The sequence below is a fragment of the Numenius arquata genome, chromosome 4, assembly GCF_964106895.1.
Source record: "Numenius arquata chromosome 4, bNumArq3.hap1.1, whole genome shotgun sequence".
Classification (NCBI taxonomy): domain Eukaryota; kingdom Metazoa; phylum Chordata; class Aves; order Charadriiformes; family Scolopacidae; genus Numenius; species Numenius arquata.
Window position 1 is genome coordinate 73205225 of NC_133579.1, and position 22274 is coordinate 73227498.

Here is a 22274-nt window from a genome sequence, read left to right on the forward strand (position 1 = left end):
AGCATCTAGTACTAAGAGGAGTCCTTTTACAGCAAGAGTCTACAGCTACTCTAGGTAGGAAACTAAGTGAAAATGTGTTAGGATACAAATTTTGTTTAATTATTTTTTTAAAAAAGTATTTAAGTCTGTTATTTGGTGTACACAGGACTCTTAGTAAGCTATTACTTGCCTTTTTCCAAGTGGTGTGTGATGGCTTCCACTCAGTATCTATTAATGTACTCCTCTACAGCACAGGGAATCTTAGAGGTACTATTTACTGTACTTAGAGGTATTATTTATTGTAAGCCATCTCTTAAGGTAGGCTTTCCAACTATGCTACAGGTAGGTATGTTGTACTATAGCAAACCAGCACTTCTAAAGCAGCTTTGAGCCTATGCAATTGCCTAGACCAAATGTAATGATAAAGTTACTCGTAGCAACTTTCCCTCTGCTAGTATGCTGTATTTTTCGAACTGTACAGCAGGCTCTGAAGCATGCAGGCTTTTAATTTTCTTTCTCAGTGCTTGTACAGCTGCATCCACAACTGTACACATCCAGTAAAACCCAAGGAAATGTTCCTGGATGCCAGGATTAGCTTAGATATCTGCAGCTCTAATAACCATATGCAGTTCTCTACTTTCTATTTAACAGAGGATTTTCATAAACTTCTTGCAGCAGCTTGTGCTGTAGCTCTAAGTGCTTACAGTTGTTTTCCAGTCCTAGTGGAATAAGAAACATCATTCTTCTACCTAAATTCAGTAGTCAAAATGGGTTGGTGTATGACCTACATCATGTTGCAGCTCTCTGGACCCCAGGGAGAAAATGATGGCAAGGGGTCAAGCCAAAAAATTCAAGCTTAAAGCTTTTATTGACCACCAGTTAAATGCCTGATACTTGAAGTCACTGAAAACAACGCCATGTCATTTGTTTAGACATATAGGCTGTGTCTCCTTCCTCTGAATATTCGTTAATAACGCACTTACTGGACAACTGGTCCCATCAAACGTGTCAAATGTTTCTTTAGAGTCTGCCTCTTACTATGGCTGGAGATAATGTGGGCAGGCAGCATAGAGGAAAAAATACTCTGTCTGCTGTTTGGCAAGGCTACTTTCAGGGAAGGCCACTGAAAAGATGCTTGTAATATGTTTTGGAGAGGTCTAATTTTGTGGAGGGGTCAGAAGAAAATGATACAGGAGATGAAAGTATGCAAGTAAGTCAAAGACCCTTACTTAGTGATGTCTGCATTGAGATGACAAGACCTGAAGGGCTTTTTAAGACAATACCGTTCCTCATTTTATGACTTCAGAAAAACCACAGCACTGCTGAATAAGGTATTTCATGGCTTGTTCTCCTCACTGTGTATCCATCTACGTTATCCTGACTTTTTACCTGGTTAGTATGTCCTACTGGCTTAGACCTTTTTCCTCGGTCTGCTGAAGAGCAGCCCAGCAGCAATCTTTAAAAAAACCACCTATATGGAGTGCAGCTGAATTGCCTTTAAGTGCATCTAATCAAGCCTAATCACTCTTACCCAGCAGCCTTTCCAGAGTAGGTTCTTGCAGTTCTCTAATCTTCTAATTTACATTTGACGTTATAATTTACATGATGTTATAACTGGATGGCTGATGAGGGGAGAGCAGCAGATGTCATCTACCTTGACTTCAGCAAGGCTTTTGACACTGTCTCCCATAACATCCTCATTAGAAAATTAAGGAAGTGTGGGCTAGATGAGGGGGCAGTGAGGTGGATTGAGAGCTGCCTGTGTGACAGAACTCAGAGGGTTGTAATCAATGGAGCAGAGTCAAGTTGGAGGCCTGTAACCAGCGGTGTCCCCCGGGGGTCAATACTCGGCCCAGTCCTGTTCAACATGCTCATCAATGACCTGGATGAGGGGACAGAGTGTATCCTCAGCAAGTTTGCTGATGATACCAAACTGGGAGGGCTGGCTGACACTCCAGAGGGCTGCGCAGCCATCCAACTTGACTTGGACAGGCTGGAGAGCTGGGCAGAGAAGAACCTCATGAGGTTCAACAAGGGCAAATCTAGGGTCCTGCACCTGGGGAGGAAGAACCCCAGGCACCAATATAGGTTAGGGATGGATCTTCTGGAAAGCACTACTGAGGAGAAGGATCTGGGAGTCCTGGTGGATAGCAAACTTTCCATGAGCCAGCAATGTGCCCTTGTTGCCAAGAGGGCCAATGGGATCCTGGGCTGTGTAGGGAAGAGTGTGGCCAGTAGGTCAAGGGAGGTCATTCTCCTCCTCTACTCGGCACTGGTGAGGCCACAACTGGAATACTGTGTCCAGTTGTGGGATCCCCAGTTCAAGAGAGACAGGGAACTACTGGAGAGAGTCCAGTGTAGGGCAACACAGATGATGGAGGGATTGGAGCATCTCCCTGATGAGGAAAGGCTGAGAGAGCTGGGGCTCTTTAGCCTGGAGAAGAGAAGGCTGAGGGGAGACCTTATCTATGTTTACAAGTACCTAAAGGGTGGGTTGAAGGAGGATGGAGCCAGACTCTTCTCAGTGGTTGCCAGTGAGAGGACGAGGGGCAACGGGCACAAGCTGGAACATGGGAAGTTCCATTTAAATATGAGGAGAAACTTCTTTCCGGTGAGGGTGCCAGAGCCCTGGAAGAGGCTGCCCAGGGAGGGTGTGGAGTCCCCTTCTCTGGAGATCTTCAAGACCCGCCTGGATGCAGTCCTGAGTGATGTGCTCTGGGCAACCCTGCTTTAGCAGGGAGTTGGACTAGATGATCTCTAGAGGTCCCTTCCAACTCTGAGGATTCTGTGATTTCTGTGCCTGGTTTTAATGTTAACGCTACTTTCATGGTTCTCTTGTGCTGTTACCAGGATGCAAATCCCTGCTTCACTGTTGTGTCTCCAGCAAGACCTGTATTCCTACAGCCTGCCAAAGTGAACTCATTAGGAACTCTAGTCACCCTGTACCTACAAATGGCTTTGCATTCTGAGTATCTTCTTACTTTCTCCTACCTCCTAAGTACGCTACATGCATTTTTCAGCCTCAGGTGAACTATTTTTCATGTTACACTCATCTGAGCAGCATTTATTTTAATGTATCTTTTCAAGTAGTCCAGATCTTGGTGTACCATCCTGCGTTTACACCTTCAGTTTGTGGTGTTCATCAACACCACACAACCAGTTGTAGAGATTCCTGTACAGTGCTAAAAGACTGGAAAGCACTGGTGTGAGGTCTTTCGGACTGTCTTAGGCTCCTGTTGGATTAGACTTCCCTGTGGATGTTCCCATTCTTTATGGGTCTTCCTTCTGCGTGAGTTCAATACATCAATTTCTAATCATTTTAATGCTAGACTGATCTCATAATTACTGCTGGCTATATCTACATGAGGAATAAGTACAGCTCTGTAAATCAAGATACCTGATGCTGAGGGCTGTGTTCCCGCTATGTGGGGTTTGTGCATGTGGTTTAGGCTAACTCCTGACTGCTCTTGTGGACTTTCCCACCTATGGGTTGTGGAGGGTGTTGAGCATTCTCCTGTGGTGCAGCCTCCGGTGGTCCATCTGGAAACTTCAAGTCAAAGTGCTGTACATGGAGGCGATCTGCTTCAAAAGCACACTCTTAGCTTTAGCTCATTTAACATCATCAAAGTGAGCATCTACACTAGTGCTGGAGCATAGACCAACACCTGCCAGACAGACTGGGAGATTACTGCTGCCATTAACGACATTAATCTGCATCTGGAGCAGGCACATGGTGATGTGGAAGATTTCTATCTCTTTGTTAGTTAATGGGAGAAGTTTACAAAGCCATTCTTCAAAGCAGATACAGCTCCAGATACGAAAAAGGAAAACATTCCCTGTTCACGTGCCTCCAGTTTGATCTACTAGAGGTCTAATAACATGATGGCAGAGTACATTTTTTAGGTAATGGATAATTGGGCTTACAATGTTTATTGTACCGATCAAAGTAAAAGCAGGAACGACTTTTTATTGGGTGTAGGGAGGGGTGAGAAAATTTGGGGGTTTGGCCCCTTCCCTGCCTATCTGCTATGTATTGAGGACATGCGGAGTACTCAGAGACAGCTCTGGAAACAGGGACTATGTATTTTAGCTGGTGGTAAGCTGTGCAATCACTTAATGAAAATATGTAAATACCAAGAAAGGAAAATTACCCTGCCTTAGGGGAAGAGGAGGGTTTAAATATAACAGTTATTACTGCTGTGCAGTCCTGAAACAAAAAAAAACCACCACTGCCGCTCCACCAGATGAAAGTATTCTATCACTTAACTAAAGAGACTCTAATACCAGAAAGCATCCCTGAAACAGGCTTAAAAGCAAATGTCAGTATAAATAGCCGGTGATATTTTTTAAGTTGCTCTCAACGGGGAAAAGACTAAGAAGCAATGCTGAAATGACAACAGGAATAGTGTTAGTAAAATTGCAAGTTTTCAGGTAGCTTTTCAGAAGTACACTCTCAATAGCTTCTATTCCTTATGATAGGCTAAGCAGAAAAAAAAAAAGTAAGACTGCATCTTCAAGAGGTTAGCTCCCACACTAGCTGTATGGTCATGTAACTGCTGCTTACTTCCAGAAACTGAGAAACAATACAGCCTTTTTCTGCAGCCTCCTCAGTTATGCAAAATCACAGCTCAAAACCGTAGACTGTGTCACTAACAGCATTTTAGACAAATACAAAAATCCAGCTAAGTCCCTTTCTTCCCTTTTCCCTCCCCCTTGCTTGAATATGCAAGCATTTCCAGATCAAGCATTCATGCGCATCACTTTTTGACTTCTGTTTCTCTGGCACTTGTGCAGTTGGGAGTTGGAGGAGCGGTGAGGTGTCTCCACAAAAGTAGGCTAGAGCTGATGGAGCCTTCAGATCTGTATCTAGAGCTCTCTCCTAATTCGCAGAACCACCACAAGTTGGGTTGCCAGCAAATCCTCCTCGGAGCTGCTCTAAGGGCTGTGCTGCAGACAAGGTAAGGTAGTAGAGGCAAATGAAACAGCTGGGCAAGAACAATGCTCGCATGGAGCTATGTTGTTTATCAGAGAAGTTGCATTCACCTGTGCTGGCTAAACCCTGGCAGGTATAAAAGAAAGGTCAAGTGCCCTTACAGCCATGTTTTTAGGGAAGGCATGCTTGGGCCTGTCTTTCTGTGTGAGCTCCAACACTTAAGGTGCCTTAAGTGTAGTGAAAACAACCCCCAGCATCAGTTCTTCCTCCTGCTCGATTTTATGTTGTGGTCACAGCTGCAAAGGTAAGGATGTTATTTTGCTCCGCTGGCACTGAGTCAAAACCCAGAAGTTTGTGTTAGAAAAGTGGCCTGGCAAGTACTATATTAACAGATATGCAAAGCCTCTGACTTCTGGGGAATAACCAGCTTTGAAGTAAAATACATGCAGCAATAATCCATGCACGCTTCATTTATTTCAGAACTGCAACAGCAAAGTGCTACTTAGAAAAAGCTGTAAGATAGTAATGAAGGGTTTGGGGTTTATTTTTTTTCTTTTAATCCCAAAAGCTCCTTATCTCCATTCTCCATGTTTTTTCATTCAATTTAGAGTAGTCTAAATTAAAGCACATCTAACAAAAAAAATGACACATTAAGTTTGACTAACCTCTTCACCCCCAACCCCCTCTTGATGAGAAGCTTTTCTTCCTCAGGCGAATAAATGCAACAACTTTAAAATTGCTCCATAGCGTGTTTAAGATAAATTTTCTTTGCACTCTGTGTTTAATGGAATTTGGCTATTTTGACGCCTTAAATTATTATGTTGAGCTAGCAAGGGCAGCAATTCTTGTCAAGTCTTAACTAAGACAAAAGGATCTCTCGGCACCAAGCTGCCAGAAAGGCAGTATTTTATCTGTCGACATGCACACATCTTTCTCTACCACACCCCCGGTCAAATTTGAAAACCTTCAACACGGGCTACTACATGCTATGAAACATCCGTCTACTGCTCACATTTGAGTCAAAAAAGAGCCAAAACAAAGAGTAGGTGCAGTTTAAGACTGCATTTAAGCGCAGCTGTGAGTTGCTGCTGGAAGGGGTGCTCATGCCCCTTTTCCCTCCCTCTTGCAGCGAGTGCCATCTCCAGAAAGCCGTGAGGCACTGGAAAACCAACTTTCCAAAAACCAACTGATGCCTACACCCGATGGTAGAGGTACAACTGGGCAGTGGAATAGGGCCATCTTGCTGTCACAGCCTGCTATTACTCCAGCCTGTGCAGTTGGCCTAAAGGGGGGAGGCTCATTTTTTTGTTGTTGTTGTTTCAACACTTCAGTTTATGGAAAACTGGCTCTAGAAGAAGCAATCCAGCTCACTCTTATAGCCCATGCTACGTGCTCCTGCTTTAAGGGTTGTTGTAAATCAGCAGAAAGCAACTGATTTGAGTTGAAACCAACCAGACCAGGAGGCAGAAGGAACCAGCCTCACCAATAAACAGGGATGAGGGACACCTTGTCTGGTTCAGTTACAGGAATTATTTTAACTTGGAGGGTTTCAATTTTTTTTAGAGAAAGAATGATAGCAATTCCTTTTCTTCACAGCGTCAGAAAATTAGACGTGCTCAAGACAACTTGGATCGCTTCTCAAGTTGTACCAAGCCTGACGAAGCCAATTGGGCTGTAGTTTTTTCTTCCTTATGTGGAGGAGTTACTGCCACTGACTGGCTTTACTCTCGCCCTATTCCTTCACGTTTCCGCTAGCTGTGCTTCTGCCCCCAGCTTTCCCACTGCTCCCAGTGCTGTGGGCCGGGGCCTGCTTTACCATCCCTGGGGCTGAGGGACGGTTTACCCGCTGTGGCTGTGGGGCAGAAGCCATGGCACCCCACGCCTCCCCCACCTCAAACCCACCCGGGTGGGAGCCGGCAGGGCTCCCTCGGGCAGCACCGCCTCTGGAAATGACACCGAAGTGGGTGAAACCAGCGTTACGACGAGCAGGTCTCCACAGCAGCTTGAGTATTTTTCTGCTGGCTTTGTAGCTTGCGAGGTAGACTTGCCTCGGCATCCCACTTCTAAAAGCGGGTGAGGTGTATTTAAAGTGCAATTACCATTAACGAGGTCCCGGTAATCGCACTGTGAGATGATGCGTGTGTAATTACTGCGTTTGCTCATCCTCTTACAGGTCTAAGACTCCTCGCTTAGCAGGCCTGCGGCCCACGGTTCCCCTCACCGCGGTGACGCCCGCTCAGTGCCTCTCTTGTCACCTCTGTCGCCTTCGTAAGTGCCCCCTCCTCCCTTCTCTCTCCCCCTCCCCGCGTTCCCTTCACAGGGCCGCCGCAGCCACGGCGGATCCTCCCTCGGTGCAAACCCACCCCCTGCGCCCCCTTCCCGCCCCCCGCGGGGCCCGGCCGCCCCACAGCGCACCCCTCCCGGCCGCCATTTTGCCGGGGCTGCGGCGGGGCGGGGGTGTCACTCGGGTGCCGCACCGCCCGTGGGGTGGGAGCGGCGGGGCTCCGCCCTAACGGCCGTAACGGTGCCCCGGGCTCGCGTGGCCCTCTCCACTCACGGCAGCGACGGTCGGCGGGAGGGCTTCACGCGTGGGCCGTGGGGGCCGCCATTGCCGCGGCCTGCGGTGCCGGCGGGGCGCGGCGAGGGGGCGCTGGCGGGCGGCGCGGCGGAGGGGAAGGGAGGGGAGGGCGGTGCGGAGGCGGCGCTGGGCCTCCCTGTGCGTTTAGAGCAAGGGGTATGGGCTGAGGGTCGTTCCTCGGAGGAAGGGTTGGGGGTTTCTTCGGTGTCCCCTTTTCCTCGCCCTCTTTGCCGGGGGCCACCGGCGGGTGTGCCGCAGCAGCGGCCTGGGCTGTGGGGGATGCATTGGGGGAAATGTGACGAGGCGGCTGGGGTTCCCAGCCCGCTGCCATGGCCCCAGCGCAGGCCTCCCCGGGACCCGCATCCCCTCAGCTCCCTGCTGATAACCCAGAGCACACCTGAACTTGCTGTCTGGTTCTGGGAGTCGAAAGGAACACCATTAAAACACCCTTAAGTATGATCAGGGGGCTGGAGCACCTCTCCTGTGAAGACAGGCTGAGAGAGCTGGGGATGTTCAGCCTGGAGAAGAGAAGGCTCCGGGGAGACCTTATAATGGCCTTCCAGTACCTGAAGGGGGCTACAGGAGAGATGGGGAGGGACTCTTTGTCAGGGAGTGGAGTGATGGGACGAGGGGTAATGGTTTAAAACTGAAAGAGGGGAGATTTAGATTAGATATCAGGAAGAAATTTTTCACTCTCGAGGGTGGGGAGGCAGTGGAAGAGGTTGCCCAGAGAAGCTGTGGCTGCCCCATCCCTGGAGGTGTTCAAGGCCAGGCTGGATGGGGCTTTGAGCAACCTGGTCTGGTGGGAGGTGTCCCTGCCCCAGGGCAGGGGGGCTTGGAACTCAGTGATCTTTGAGGTCCCTTCAAACCATTCTATGATTAAAATAAAATTGAAAAACCCCAACAATTTCTGTGAGCATCCTTCTAGTAATCCCCAAACAACTCTCTGGATCTAATCTGATGATCTGATTCCATAAACTGATACGCATATTTAACTACTGCTGTCTTTAGCTTATCTTTTTTCTTTCCAAATTTATCCCTCATCATTGTACCATGTAAGCTGTTGTCCCTGTCAGAGTTTATTTAAGCGGGCTGTTCAGAGCTGTCACTGAGCTCAGCACTTAGGCTTGTAGCATTCATAAAGCGTGCATGGACACTGCTAGATTACAGGATCCTGAGCCTTGGCTCACAGTTTTGAATCATCTGAAATTAAGCGATGACTGGACCAATAATTTCAGAATGTGCTGCGCTGCTGCTTCTTGCTGCATCCTACCTGATTCGATATTTATTGTGTGTGCTTCCTGGCTGAGGAGTTGAATCAGGCATTCTTCTCAGGGCTGTTGCCAAGCCAGTTTCTTCTCTTATCCAAGTTGTTTCCAGCTTCTCATTTACACTTTTTGGCTTACCATTGTAAGCTGGAACATAGGAAGTTCCATTTAAATACAAGGCGAAGATTCTTTACGGTGAGGGTGCCAGAGCCTTGGAAGAGGCTGCCCAGGGAGGTCATGGAGTCCCCTTCTCTGGAGATTTTCAAGACCCGCCTTGATGCAGTCCTGAGTGATGTGCTATAGGAAATCCTGCTTTAGGAGGGGAGTTGGACTAGATGATCTCTAGAGGTCCCTTCCAACTCTGAAAATTCCATGATTCCGTGATTGTGATTTAGTGGCATAATATTATCTGCTGTTGAATTCTCCCAAATAAAATTCACTCTTTCCATGGAGGGCTTCAGTGGTTGCCAACCAGCTCCTATCATCATGATGATTATATTATTTTGCATTGCTTAGTTGTTCCTGACAAAATAATTGAGAAGTGAGAGGTTGCTTGGTTTTGTAGCTGAAGTTAATTAATACATCTGCTTGCTAGGGCTTGTAACAGTCCTGGTACTGTGGAAGGTGAGAGCGGGGAAAATCATGGTATGGAAAGACAATCAGCAGAACAAAACGATGTCCAGATAGGACCAAAAAATAGATCATGAGAAATGCAGGACAAAAAAAAGTGAGTGGGTGGCCCAGCCTAGTGGGAACTCTTCCTACGTTCCTAAGAAGTCATGTTAAGAGGCTGGTTTGTGTGCAGAGCTGCAGGGTTTTTAACCTCTCTGTCTCTCCTCCTGCCTTTCCACTGACATCCCTCCTTTGTGGGAATCGGTTGCCTTTACCTTCAGGGGTGGTCTGACTCCTACATATCTAATTGCGCTCTGAAAAATCTTATTTCATACCTTTCAGACCTGAGGAAGGGTTTTGTGCCAAAAGCTCATCTATGGTTCCCAGCTTTGCCTGTGTTGGCGTGACTATCCCTGCAGGCCTTCTCCTTTTAATTTTGCAATGATGAAAGCTACACAATATTCATACAATTTTGGTGACGTTTTATTGGTATTGAAAGCTACTTGTTATTTATAGATACTCTCTCTGCTATTCCCATATGGAAAGGGAAACAGACCGTGTAAGACATCAATACGTCCACGCTGGGGGCGATTTGCTGTTGCTTCTTCCAAGGTTGGTGTTTCCCCCTGCCCACTGTCACCACCCTGGGGACCTTAAGCTTCTCTTGTTGTGCTGGCTGCTCATCTCACGGTCACAAACGGCTCATGTTCCACCTCTGGAGGACACCCCCCCCCTCAATCTTGACCAGGCCTGGAGTGGAGCTAAATGTTGGGTTTGTTATTTAGCCATCGGAATAAATAAATAAACTTAGGGCAGAGTGAGCTGGAGGCTGTACACAGGGATCAAACAGCCAGTAGTTAGGTGATTGGTTTAAGGTTACTTAACTCCACAACGTGGTGGTAAGAGGTAGTTGTGCTCTCCTGTTTGGCTGCCTATTGCCATTCCCACCTGGTTTTGGGAGCTGGTCCATCTGGAAAGTGTGTGTGTGGGGGTGATATTATTTTTTTTTTTTTTTTACAAGGTTAATTATGAGATCAGACAGGTCTCGAATCCTGTCGAACACGTGGCTGAACAAATGTGAGCACTGTTCCTGACTCCAAAGGCTCTGAGTTACATCTGCCTCTAATCACTCCCATATGCATTCTTTCTTATGTTCAGCTATTCGTTACGGTTTCCTATGATGTGCTAATTGATTCATTACTTTATGCTAAGCATACAGTCACATGCTAGTCATTAGTAGTCCCATATGTTGAACTCGTGATGTATATCTTTAAATGTCCTATGTCTTGCTCTGCCAAGCTTCCTTTATGCAACACCACACGTATGTTGCAGACCTTCATTCATGCGTTGATGGACTTCAAACTTCCTGCTCGTTAGTCTTCCATGTAATTCTTCAGTTACTCTCTGGAGCTCCTGCTTATTGCAGTTGTGTCACGACTGTAGTTGGAACTGCTGATAGGTAAAGCTGTGCTTTAGCCTGTGGTACTATGGTGTGTTTGTGAGGGGAAGGAAAGAATTTTTAAACATCCTGTGACATATTTGAAACATCCAGCATAGCAATATCAGCATAAACCCATCTTCAGATAGAAGTTGCATAGGGAAGAGTGTGGCCAGCAGGTTGAGGGAGGTCATTCTCCCCCTCCACTCTGCACTGGTGAGGCCACAACTGGAATACTGTGTCCAGTTGTGGGCTCCCCAGTTCAAGAGAGACAGGGAACTACTGGAGAGAGTCCAGTGTAGGGCAACTAAGATGATTAAGGGATTGGAGCATCTCCCTGATGAGGAAAGGCTGAGAGAGCTGGGGCTCTTTAGCCTGGAGAAGAGAAGGCTGAGGGGAGGCCTTGTCTATGTTTACAAGTACCTAAAGGGTGGGTTGAAGGAGGATGGAGCTGGACTCTTTTCAGTGGTTGCCAGGGAGAGGACGAGGGGCAACGGGCACAATCTGGAACATGGGAAGTTCCATTTAAATACGAGGAGAAACTTCTTTCCGGTGAGGGTGCCAGAGCCCTGGAAGAGGCTGCCCAGGGAGGGTGTGGAGTCCCCTTCTCTGGAGATCTTCAAGCCCCGCCTGGATGCAGTCCTGAGTGATGTGCTCTGGGCGACCCTGCTTTGGCAGGGGAGTTGGACTAGATGGTCTCTAGAGGTCCCTTCCAACTCTGAGAATCCCGTGATCCCATGAAGTTATGTTAGACCAGGGAAATTATGCACGAATTTAAAACTCCGTAGCTGGCTCAGAAAATGTGACTCTGGAAAAGCAGATGTAGCTGGGAGGAGTTCCAAGTGAGTTCCAAGCCAATCTTGCTGGTGAGGAACTGGTCAGAAGAAATGAGTGGGAAAAGACGGAAAGAAGGATGTATCACTCTTAGAATCCCAACCTGCAGAATTTCAGAATAAAGAATTTAAGGAATCTAGAACTGCTTTGAATTTTAAAGTTTTATAGGAGGAAGACAGACTACTTATGGTATTACTACTTAGACACAGCACGCCCCGAGGTTTGCCAGGAACAGGTTGAACGGAACACGCTCGAGTGCAAAAAAAAAAGAATAGTTACTGATTTGTCCAGAGTTACTTCTACTTTACATCTGAGGGGAATGAGTACAGAATTTCGTTCTTTGTACCTGTAGTCCCAATGTGACACAGTTTTAGGTTCTATCATAGACTGGAAAATGCCCACATCAGCATGGATGGAATTCAGACCCTCCTTATTTCATACCCTGTTTATTGCAGGAACTGCTGGCCTGGGGGGAGATAGCTGCACCCTTCCAGGCTTTTATCTTCCAAGCCCTGAATGAAGCGGCTGAAAGCCCTGTTGCGTGTAGATAAGAAACAACAAGTAAAGAGGCTGTGAGGAAGATCTGGGTAAAAAGTGGCTCTCGAAGGAAAAGCTAGTGCTTGAGCCCAGCACGTTGTGGGCCAGGAAGCACATCCCTGCAGGAAAGGAGACAGTGTTGGGTAAGAACTTGCGTAACACCTGGCCTGGGTCTTTCTTTCCTGGTGGCGGCTTTCTTGGGGGAAACCAGGCACAGAATGATTTCTTTTCTGCTTGGCACCGCTGAAATTCCCAATTTCCTGAGCCTGCAGCGTAAACCCGATGGATGCAGCTGGGCGGCCACCGGCACCGCTGATGTACCACTGCGTGGCCGGGCTCTGCAGAGTCCCTGGCTGGGGTGACCGCTGCGTGGGCTTCAGCGGGGTCTCGCCCAGGTCCCCAGGGATCGCTAGCCATGTGCTTGGGGTTTTCTAGGCGAAAGCTCCCAGCCTCGGTGCCTGTTCCTGCTGTGGCAGCTATAGCCCGCCCCTATAGTGTCCTTATTGGATTCCTGGCCAAGGGGGTGTTGCTGCAGTGATAGCAGCGGTGCATTGATATGCTGGAGCTGCAGCCGGTTGTATAAGGAGGAGCTGCGGGGAGCGGAGGGGAGTAAAAGGGGATCACGTTTCTCCTCCGTGAGTCGAAGAGGTTAGTGACTATTACTTAATCCCCGCTAACTGTCATTAGGGTTTGGAAGCATCGCTTTCGGCTCCTGACGTGTCCCGTCCCCCCCCCCCCTTTTCCACCCTTCTCAAGGTTGCTTGCCACCAGCGGTTCCCCCCACCCCCGGTTGTGAAGGAGTAGGGGAGCCCTGCAAGTCACCATGTCCTAGGCTGCTCCAAAGGCGTCCAAAGACGCTAGAGGGGACAGGCCAGCACTCGGGGAGGAGAGCGGGGCCTGGGGGGGGGGGGGGGGGGCGGGGAAGAGGAGAGAAGCAGCGAGAAAGAAAGAAAAGAGAAAAAGCTCTTTTGTTTGGAAGAATGTCCAAGGTGCAGTGAAGCAGAGTATTGGGTCGTAAATGATGTGGAAGTAGCCGAGCAGCATCATTGGGTGGAGCATCATTGGGTGGCCAGAGCACTGCCTGGTGAGAGTGTGAAAGGTCATTTAAAATCTTTCCTACCAAGTGTCTTCTGGGGTTGTTTCTAGAAGTGCTGAGCTTCCTCCGAAGCCTATTAAAATCTATGTTTGCTGCAGGTGTTTGCCTCCCCCCCCACCCTTCTGAAACAGTAGACCATTAACTCTGCTGTACCTCAGTTTACCCGTGGGGAAAGTAGAGAAGAGAATATGTCCTTTTACAAAAGGGATGCTGTGGGACCGTATTCCGGACAGCCCATGGTGGGAGAAAGGTGATTCCATCTTCTGAGATACGGTACAGAATCCATGTGTAGAACACATTGACACTTTATTAATAATTACTTTATGGTCTAGTCACAGCTACCACCAATCTCTATCTTAAAAAAAAGAAGCATCAAGGCTGAGTGTACACACAGAGAGAAGAGAGGCGTAGCCTTTATATAACTCTCCTGGCATCCTGCTGAACTTCCCTGTTGGAGCTTGTTCAAAGAACCAAGCTAGTGTTAATTAGGGCAACAGTTTATTGAACTGATATTGTGTGAAATCATTTTTATCAAACCCCTTGCATTGGTTTGCCAAGTTAATTTTCCAGGAATGAGGATAGTCGTTCAGCTGTTGGTTCTCTGATTACAGGTGTTAACACAGAATGACAATGTGCCAAAAATCAGTTACACGGTGTTTGAGAATCTTTGTCATTTGTGACGATAAATGGGAAAATACAGACAAATCTGTTTCAATAATATAAATCCAACTTGAATTTTAATCTTCACAAAATAAAGAGCAATAGGCAAATACTCAAAGTTATTTTCAGTACATATATAAGAAAGCCTTAGTTGAAAATCTTACTAAAAACTATTGTCACAAACAGTGCATGCAACTTAGATATTCAATAATTGATAGTGAAATATTAATGATTGGCATGATTCTTACTATTGGATCAGGGAACTTCCCTTATACTGGAAGGTCGGTGATTCTGGGCTTGTCCTCTAGAGTTTACATGCACGTGGTCAACAAACTTTTCTAATATCAACCTCACAGTTTCTTTAGACAGTGAATTGAGTTACCGTTTGTGAGCAGCTAGAGTTTAAGTCAATGAAGTATGGTGTGTGTTATCCTTAAAGGAATGGCAATGCTTATTTTGTATGCCTAAAAAGGAGACTCAGTCGTTGCAGTTTTCAACTTCTTGTTTTTAGTGTCCTCATTGTTTTCCAAATTGTAGTTCTAACTGGATGTTTCAAGACCCAGTCCTCACCCCCTCAAAAAAACTCCAAAAACCCCAAAAGACTACCGCGTTCAGCTCTGAAAGACTTAATTTTAGATGTCAAAGGGCCAAACTATTTTTTTTTTAATGAAGAACGTCTGCTCTACCCACAGGCTTCAGAAACTAAGCTCAGCAGATGAGAACAGGATGAGAAAAGGGCCACTTTATCTCTGCATTAAAAATGAACTGCCTTGTCAAAACAAGAGAAGAAGAATGGGTAAATTAACTGACCAATTTTCGAATTAAAACTAGAATCACTTCCCATCTTGCACTTGAGCGTCAGGGCTTCAGTAAGGTTCAGTAGTGGAACGCACGTTTGCGTTTTTCCTTTTTAATGATGACTGAAGGCACCTCAGTTTCATGTGGCTTGTAGAGAGGATATCACACTGTGTGTTGTGCAGGTTTGTTGTAGGAAGCTTCGGTGGGTGTTTTCCATTAGCCCTGGTGTGGTCCATGGAAGCTCTGTGTGTGCTGCCATCCTTGGCTAGGTAAGCACGGGTCAGGCGATAGGAGATAAGCCAGAACTGGAAAGAAGTGGAGAAACTAACAGAAAAAGCTTGGATAGATGTGATAAAGCAGTGTTTGCAGCGGGAGAATAACTCCCCAAGAAAGGAGTTTCCTGTGTTTGGCATAGTGGTACAGCCACATCAATTTATGCAGGACCAGGTATAGCTCGGTCACCTCTAATTTTCAGGCAAACTAAGATCTTTCTGAAGCTTGCAGGTAGTGCTCAGTGTAGTGAAAGAACTTACATTATGCTTAAACTTCGTTAAGCGAGGTGTAAAAAAGGTTACTTAGAGGGGAGGGAATAGGGCATAGGGAAGAAAAACAGTCTGAAAGCCAAGGCACTTAGCAACTTAATCCTGTAGTAAAAAAAACCACACACCAAACCATGAATGTATACATGCCCTGTTGTAATTTAGTAGAACAAAGTTTGCTGGGGGCCTCTCCTCTGGGGTTAGCCTTGAACCGTGGCAAGTGTTCTTACACGTGTAAGGCAAAACTGTTGGGTTTAAATCTTGAAACTTGCACATCCTGGTTTGTAATAAAATTATAAATCGACATTTGACGTGTTTCTTCGCTACTGAACAAAACCAGCTTTGGCTTTTTGTTTAACTGAACTTTAGTGTTCCCCAGACTAATGTTTGCAACCCAGACAGAGCTCTGCTGTGCTAATTAGAAAGCTTTGCAGAAAACACACCTGACTGGGAAAGATGATGAAATGCATTTGCTAATCCTGTTATTCCAGGTGAGTGCAAATCAGCACTTAAAACAACATGCGTTCAACAGTTAGCATAAAAGAAGTTTCTCCTTTTTTGTTGTTGTGTGGGGTTTTTTATGGGTTTTTTTGTGTGTGTGTTTTTTTATCCCTTTCTTCTCAGTATAGCATTATAAACCAGTTAGAAAGACCCTGTTTGAGGCAACTAGCGTTCTTGCTATGTTATAGTAACTATCCTAAGTGATAAATTAAAGGCTACACTACAATGGCTAATAAAGCAAGCCGTTCTCCTGGCTCAAGTAACGTTGCTGTGTTTATTAGCTTTCCCTCTTAGTGAAACGTGTAGACAGGAAAGGATCTTTATTGTCTTGTCATTACCTTTGTTCCCGTGAATGAGAGGAGAGGAAAGCTGCCAGAAAGAACACAGAATTATTAAATAATCCCGTAATCCCTAAATAAGAGAAAGAAGTGGTACAGGATGTGAGGGGAAGAGTTGAGACCGCAGTCCTTCTAGCTGAAATGCCATGTATGTTTTTGAAGCTATAAAGCTTTGTGGACCTTTCTGTTGCTAGGGGGAACAGCCCTCAATCAGTATTTGCTGTCTTTTGCAGGCTCTGACACGGATTAGCAAGAGAAGACTGGTTGGTCTGTTACTTTGTGATGAATTTAGAGACCGCGGCGGCTTGCTCCTACTTGTCTTGGGAATAATTTGCTAATTTTTCTCAGGCATAGCACAATTGTGTGCAGCTGGCAGTGAGATCAGCGTGTTCGTATAGATCTCTCTAGGTTTAGTCTCGGTGACAGATACAAATATATAAAGGGTTGAGATTTTTTTTTTTTTGTCCCCATTAAATCAGATTCACAAAATTTGGATGGAGAAGGCAAATTAACTCCTGACTTCTGTCTTCTTCTAAAGCTATGATTCTCTAATGGCAAAATCTGTGAGGAACTCACAGGAAAGGGTAAAGATGGACTCTGTGATGGTTACAAATCACTGTTGAGTGATGGGACTATAGACTAGGGGAGTACAGTTCTGGCATTGGAAGAGACCATGGGCTTTGTCTGCTTTCGTTCTTGGTGTCTGGTGCAAGACAGAGTACGCTGGCCTGTTTTTTTTTTTTTTTTTTTTTTTTAAAAAGTATGGAGTACTTGAATGTGCAGTCTGAGTAACCCGGAGGGCAGTATGTGTTAGAAACAGCCCTGAGGTGTCTTAGGCTCATCATCCAGAAGTCAGGGTAACCGGTACCAGCCGCTGCTGGACATGTTTGCTCTAGGAAACATGTTTTTCATTGGGACTTTGTAATCTTGTCAAATGGCGAGAGGAAAGTTTGGCTCAAATGGCTGAGCAAAAGTTTGATTTTTTTTTTTTTTTTTTTTTTTTGAAATCTATGTTACATTTACTTTCTTGCATAGTGAAGTGGAATACTTATCCTTGCGTGTAGCCCAGTATTTACAAAGGTAAGGCATACTGTCTGTTCTCATATGCCTGGCATTTGTAATGAAGCCTTAAGACTAAGGGCTGTTGAATAAACCTTTTCAAAATAAGCAGGTCGTTTGCCTGACTCTGCTTACTGCTTAAAAATAAAAGTATTCTGATAGGTGTTTCCAACTCAGTCCTTTTTGGATAGGTAGTGGTGGCAACCAGCCTGGTCTAGTAATATTTGTGATATAGACACAGTGAAAACACGTCAAAAGAACCATAAAATATCCATATTATATGATAATATACACAGGGCTTAAAGTGGCTTGATGGCAGCTGGCCCTCTGTTTTAGGGAAGAGAAGAGACTCTCATCCTATTTCCTCTTGCCCTCTGAGCAGGGACTGTGGCAACATAATTCTCTGGCTGCTCTAAGCCCAATTTTTCTTTTAAGACTCCACCAGAAAGGATGCTGCTTTCTGAAGAGGGGCAGGAATGGAGAACACAGTCTTTATTCCCTGCTGTCTCTGAAGAAAGCCTGATTTTGCACCAGGGAAATGCATGACGCCCTTTTTTTCTCTTGTTCCAAATGCAAGGTCAGCAGTTTTCTTACATTCGTGTAGTCCTGTTTAAAGAGCACCTTTCAGAAATGTTGCTGGTCCACTGCAGCTTACCACCATCCCCATCAATTGGCCGGTACCTTCCCAGCATCAGATGTCCTGTAATACCAGAAACACAATGTTCCTGTTTTTAAAACACGGGAGGTGAATTCCTCCTATCGTAGATGCTGCTAAGTTACCAGCTCCTAAGGAAGCATGAAGGTGCTGATAACCCTGGAGATCAAGTTTGTTTTAGTTAAGTGACTACTAAATGAGGCTTTAGCTCTTCATCTGTCACCTTTGGGGTCTCATATTGCCATGCTGACAGAGACGGCCTTTTTCATCAAGAGAATCATCACAAGCAGGGAGAACTGATGCAGTGGCCAAGTCACTCTCCATCATACTTGAAAAGTCATGGCAATTAGGCAAAGTCCCCAGTGACAGGAAAAAGGGAAAGATCACACCCATGGCAGAGGGGTTGGACTAGATGATCTTTCTTCTAGATCTCTCTTCCAGCCCAAAACATTCTGTCGTTCTAACAAAAGGAATTTCAAAGTACATTCCTTTACAGTGTGCTCATTATTTTTAATTTCCAGCTCCTACATCATCTTATTTTTGTTTATATGCCTATCTGGAATAAGCTTTCCTATTCCAGACTGCCGAACTAAAATCCGTGTGGTCAGGAGGAAAAACCATCCAGCCTGAAAGCAAGTGGAGTCAAATGGCTTGTGACCTGTGTGTCTGGCTCACAAGCCATTGTTTGGCCAACCTGTTATGCTCTTTCTCTGACTCGATTAAATCCTAACCAAAGCCAATGCATCCTAGTGGAAGACAGATATCAGTTATGTATTCTGAGCTGCTGAGGCTCCATTGCTGCCTTTATATATATATATATATATATATATATATATATATAAAAATATATATATATATATCTCTGCACATCTGACCATGGGAGGGAAGAACACAGATTTATTGTCCAATAGCTAAGGCAGGCATCTGTAAAACAGTGACAACCTACAAATATCCATGTGTAGTGTTTGTGTTTATGATACTAATGTAGGATGCCTTGTGTTTTCCATTTCTAATGATAAAAAAGACATGATTTGTCCGAAACCCAGTTTGTGGAGAGGCCACAGTCATGCCTGGGATGTGAATGACTTAAATAATAGAAATTAGTCTTATATAGTGAGTTTCTTTCCCAGGACCTCAAAATGCTTCCTTGAGTTATGCTAGCAGAAGGTAAGGAGGAAAGAAGGGATTTAGACTGAGATTTTAAACAGCGGCAAGGCTGAATAAAGTAATGAGCAGGGTTGCTGTCAAATTTTAAAATACCTTTAATGTTACCATTGTACAGGATTGTGGTAGTTCAGTACAGCCACTCTCTTCAGATCTCAGTGACCTCTTTGGTCACTTAAAGGGATGGTGCAGTTGAAGGCATGGACTTGAGGAAGGGACAGAGCTCTTATCTTATAAAAGTAACTGTTGAATCACTTCAAAACATTGCAAAAAAAAAAAAAAATTAAAAAAAAAATCCAGTTGTCTGAGTATCCTGAACCTTTGCAGTAGCTGTTCTAGTTGTTGCAAAGTTAGGTGGTTGTGGCAACCCTGCCTTTGACGGGATATTATCCGTTTGTTCAGCCACAGTTGTAAGTAAAACACTGCCTCACATTAAATAGATCCATTTGGCAGAGGAAATTAAAAGAGTGGTACTTCATTGTTTTGTCCCGATTACATGGCCATGTTGGTTCTGAATAGGTTGAGTATTTAAAATACTCCTCTGAGCAGGCATTCAGTATCACTAAAACCTTCAGGCTCCTCATCTTTGAAGGCACCTTATGAGGAGTAAAAGATTTTTTTAAAGCCTATTCACCAATTATAGTTATTTTTACAGAGATTTTGTTGGGTGTCATGAGTTGTAGGTGCTGCCAGCAGCTTCACTGGTCCCAAACCAATGAGATTTAACATCTTTAAAATCTTTAGATTTACATCTAAAGTATGTAGAACCTCCAGTGCTCCTAATACACTGGCACAAGCCATCCTGTATCCTTCTCCCGTTAATGTTACTGCATGGACCCAATCATCAAGTCGGATTATAATTTTTAATGAGTTTTGTATTCATTAGACATCCATGTGCAAGATGGGAATACCTGATCTGGGAGTTGCAATACGTATTCATTTCTCTTTAGATTAATACGAGTAGCTGTTGGAGCGGCTTGAGCCAAGTAGGATCTTCTGCTTTGCTTGCAGTTGGACCCAAGTCGATGGCTGGTTTTCGGTCCTTTTGGAGACTTTTTGGAATACTAAATCTGGTGATGGCAGATCTGTAAAGAAGCAGACAGTTGTAGATAGGAACCGTTTTGTAGGTCATTCTTTGGCTTGTTTGTCAACCCTGAGCAGGAGCCTGAGTGTGTCAGGCTCTGGGGTGGCACACTGGAAGGTTCAGGTTTAGGCATGCTCAGAGCTGTCTGACTGTACAGGCAAGTTAAAACTGGGGCATAATTTAGCCATCTTCTTGGCATATAAAACTACCTCTCCACTTGTAGAAAATGTAGGGTTTGATGGGGGTAGACCTAGGAATTGGAAGGGGAGACGTGGAGTTTGTTTTTGCAGTATGTCAGGCTATACACAAAGACAGCGTTGCTCTTCCTAAAGTTTTGCATGGGACCTAACGTGCGGTTGAAGTACGGTGGGAAGTATGCTTTTACAGCATTCCTGTAACCTTTAATTATTTTATTTTTTTTTTAATTAACTTTCTTACCAGTATGATTTAAGGTCGGATACCAAACGCCCCCTCTAGTGGCTGATATTTTGGCAAAGGTGTTTTCAGTTTCTTGGGGCAATTTTAGCAGATGAGTAGTGTGTCAGGACTACTTGACTGCTAAATCACATTGAATTACAGACTGACTCTTCATGAGGGAGCAGGCCAGGAGCTGGCCTCTATGATTCTTGAGTGTTGTGTTGCCCAAAAACATGAAAAATATTGAGCTCTGAAGTTAGGAGGGATTTGAGTAATCTCAGTTGTTTTTTTCCCCCTCTCTCAAGCAATTGCTGCCATTGATAGATTTACAAAATTCAATGGGAATGGAGAGCATCCATTGCATTTTTCAGGCCTTACTGAGGAGTGCTAGGCTGACAAAATGACAGAGGTGTTAGCCATTGCATGCATCGTTTTTAAAATTACGTTATGCAAAACGTTACCTACTTCCCAAGTTATTTCAATCTAGTTATTAAAAAAACTTTCTATCACTCTCAATTTATTTTAGAAGTGTGAAAACATTTTTGCTGGGGTAGGGGAAGAGAAAGCCGGCTAAAAAACCCACAGCTATCTGACCAGCTACAACTTATATATATATATCTATATATATATATATATATATCTATATATATATATATATCTATATATATATATATCTATATAGATATATATATATATAGATATATATATATATATCTATATATATATATATAGATATATATATATATATTATTTACTCTGAAGAGAGTATATGGCAGGCCTCTGGTGTTATGAGTTGCCGTCATGCTAACGATGGAGGCAGAGGGTTTCATCAGCCGTGGTAAGCAATATCTTTTATGATCATTGTAGCGTGTAGCAGGAGTGCTTTTTTTGTTTGGGGAATTCTCAAAATAGGTCAGCCTGTTACAGATCTGGGATGCAGTGACCTTTAGTGGACCGGAAGATAGGTATCATCTATTGGGATAAGTCCATAAAGATATTAAAAGACCATACTTGTGACTGGGTATATGTTTTGTTCTTGTGCCTACTAATATTACAGTAAACAGCAAAAGCTCATATTTCTTAATGTACTTGTAGGAGTATTCTCATTGATATAAATGGAATTACTCGTGATTAAAGCAAAGCGTGCATACAGTTCCTTGCAGGGTTCAGGTTTCAGTTGAATTTAACAGCAAGAGAAAGGAAAGAAAAAACATAATTTTTTGTGTCATTTTTTGTGTCATTATATAGCATTGCTTTATAGAGATACTTCAATACAAACCTTAGTTGTAGCTGCCTTTTCTAGATGTCTAATCTGTGTGGGATTTCCTACAGCAAAGAAGAGAGGTTGTAATAATACCTACTTCTTACATTGCACTTATCACCAGCAGGTGTGAGAGTGCGTTACACAAGAGAGAGGTTTCTCCTGCTCTGGAATTGGGAGGACTGACAGGGGAAGGGGATGTGATTTGCTTGCTGTAGGGCACCCAGTAAACTTCTGGGAGAAAGTAGGAATACAGCCTGGCAACAAACACAGCTTCCCTGCTTCTGCCCAGCCCAGCTCTGCATTCATTAGGCCCTCTGAAGAAGAAAATGCTTATAGAAAGCACTGCAGTAATTGGCAGGTAAATGCAGGGGCAGGTGAACTGAGAAAATACTTCAGAACGTTTTTCTCCCATTGTCCATCATTGCTTTTAATTTGTATTACAGCAAAGGCTTGGAGGCCACTCCTGGCATTGGAGTTTACCTGCAGAGCACTCATAAATCAATCAAGTGAGGTGGAGAAG

At 44.7% G+C, this 22274-nt stretch overlaps 1 protein-coding gene across 5 annotated transcripts in view; it reads right to left on the bottom strand.

The window, feature by feature from the left end:
- Positions 1-7540, bottom strand: part of COA1 (cytochrome c oxidase assembly factor 1) — a 60613-nt gene extending 53073 nt beyond the window's left edge. For 3 of the 5 annotated variants that reach the window (XM_074146467.1, XM_074146464.1, XM_074146468.1), the window contains exon 1: positions 7470-7540. The gene's annotated coding sequence lies outside the window, so the exon portion shown is untranslated. The remainder of the gene's footprint in view (positions 1-7469) is intronic. The other 2 variants (XR_012463243.1, XM_074146465.1) reach the window with 1 other exon arrangement.
- Between the last annotated feature and the right edge of the window lie 14734 nt (positions 7541-22274).